The 2,500-nt window shown below is 49.4% G+C and overlaps 1 non-coding gene across 1 annotated transcript; it reads right to left on the reverse strand.

Annotated features, from left to right (window-relative positions):
• Positions 1-871: 871 nt before the first annotated feature.
• Positions 872-944, reverse strand: Trnar-ucu (transfer RNA arginine (anticodon UCU)). The gene has a single exon. It is a non-coding gene; the product is annotated as a tRNA-Arg (tRNA).
• Between the last annotated feature and the right edge of the window lie 1,556 nt (positions 945-2,500).

The following is a 2,500-nucleotide window of genomic DNA, read 5'->3' on the forward strand; positions in this document are numbered from 1 at the left end:
CACGAAGATTAGCTCAGCAACTCAAACTGGACATAACTTTACATATCACTTAACCTACTATATCACCAACTCTGACAATCATGCACAACTACCCTTCGTCCTTCTCGTGTGTGTGTGTGTGTGTGTGTGTGTGTGTGTGTTGAAGCTCTACATTACATCAGGTTACGTCATAGAATCAAACATTTCCTTCACGCACCACCACCACCACCACCACCACCTTACCAACCCTGAAAGTCACACACAATAACTCCTACATCTTGCCACCAACTTGAACACCACCACCACCACCACCATCACTCAGTCTACCACACAACCAGTCCTGAAAACCACGTGCCATTTTCTTCTCGTAGCAGGACAGAGCAGCGGCCAGGTATACTATAGACTCCCTTTAAACGCTTCTCTCTCGCTCCCAGTTTCTGCAAGGCTCTGCTGGCGAGATAACAGGTACACGTGGCGCTGTCTGGCTGGGCGGGGCTGGGGTGGGGGTGGCCAGGTGTCGGGTGTGGGGAGGAAGGGAGGGTGGGGAGCGGGGTACAGATGGGGGAGGACGGGTTAATATAGGTAAGGAACGGGAAGGGAGGGGAAGACGTGAGTGGAAGGAGAGGAATAGAGGAAGGGAGAGAAAGGGAGGAGGTAAGAGAGACGGAGAGAAGGAAAAATGGAGAAGGAAGAACAGAGATGAAGATATAGAAGAAAAGTAAGAATGAGAAGTGAGAAAAGGGATAGAGAAATGAGAAAAATAATATTACAGATGCAATTATTAACATTTTTACCAGGTCATAAAATCACCGTGACCCGTGAAGAGCCCCGGGGTCAGGTCGAGGACGAGGAAGCCTGCAGGAGGCGCCTCTCCAAGACCGACCAAATGTTTCATCCCCAGCGGGATTCGAACCCGCGGCCTCTGGATTAGAAGTCCAGCGCGCTATCCACTGCGCCATGGGGACTGTGTGAGGGAGGGAGGGAGGGGGAGAACAGACTCAGGGAGAGGATGTTAGCTCTCTCTCTCTCTCTCTCTCTCTCTCTCTCTCTCTCTCTCTCTCTCTCTCTCTCTTATTCAGTACAGAATCATCATAATTCTCTCTCTCTCTCTCTCTCTCTCTCTCTCTCTCTCTCTCTCTCTCTCTCTCTCTCTCTCTCTCTCTCTCTCTCTCTCTCCCTCCCTCCCTCCCTCCCTCCCTCCCTCCCTCCCTCCCTTCCTTCCTACTTCCCACCCCTTTCACTTCTATCTCACAAGTTAGCGGAGGGAGGGTGAGCAGCATGGTGAACAGTGATACCCTCTCTCTCTCTCTCTCTCTCTCTCTCTCTCTCTCTCTCTCTCTCTCTCTCTCTCTCTCTCTCTCTCTCTCTCTCTCTCTCTCTCTCTCTCGCTTCCTACAAGGTCGCCGGGAAGGGCAGAGCCAAGGCAGAGCTATGGAGGTGTGGTGGTGGTGGTGGTGGTGGTGGTGGTGGTGTACAGCTTACCTTTCTTACTACTCGTGTCCTCCCTTATGTGATCTACTACCTGCTGCCCTGGAGTGACGGAAGAGAGAGAGAGAGAGAGAGAGAGAGAGAGAGAGAGAGAGAGAGAGAGAGAGAGAGAGAGAGAGAGAGAGAGAGAGATTATTTTTGATAGGTTTACATCAAAATTTAACGCGCACGAACACACACACTCATACATCACACACACACACACACACACACACACACACACACACACACACACACACACACAGAGAGAGAGAGAGAGAATTATATTTAATAGGTTTATATCAAAATCTGACACGAACACACAGAGAGAGAGAGAGAGAGAGAGAGAGAGAGAGAGAGAGAGAGAGAGAGAGAGAGAGCACAACCACAGTTTCTTATTAGCAGCCTACCTTTAATTAATAGGTCTATACGTGACGATTTCTCTATTAATTTATAACATTACTACAATACCTGTGTTGGACATGATGTGGTTCTCTCTCTCTCTCTCTCTCTCTCTCTCTCTCTCTCTCTCTCTCTCTCTCTCTCTCTCTCTCTCTCTCTCTCTCTCTCACAACTTGTTTATCTGGTCAGCCAATCAGAAGCCGGCGGGTGTGTAATAGTCGCACCTGATTGGCTGGCTGGGCAGGTGTGGAGTGCTTTCTCTACGAAACACAGGTCATCTCAAGGTCAGGTGTGTGTGTGTGTGTACGTGTGTGTGTGTGTGTGTGTGTGTGTGTAAGAGAGTGGAGAAATATTTGAGAAAGTATGGTATATTGAATGGTACGCTCTCTCTCTCTCTCTCTCTCTCTCTCTCTCTCTCTCTCTCTCTCTCTCTCTCTCTCTCTCTCTCTCTCTCTCTCTCTCTCTCTCTCTCTGCATATCCATCTTTACCTGTTTACCTGTCTGACTTTCTCTCCCTTTTCTTCTCTTCCCCCTCTCCCCTTATCTCCCTCCTCTTTCCCCTTCTCTCCCTCCCCTCCTTTCCTCTCCCCACACACACCTGTCGTCTTAAATGGAGCGACGCAAACCTTCACATACCTGTCTTCTACACCTG

The sequence above is a fragment of the Scylla paramamosain genome, chromosome 28, assembly GCF_035594125.1.
Source record: "Scylla paramamosain isolate STU-SP2022 chromosome 28, ASM3559412v1, whole genome shotgun sequence".
Lineage (NCBI taxonomy): Eukaryota > Metazoa > Arthropoda > Malacostraca > Decapoda > Portunidae > Scylla > Scylla paramamosain.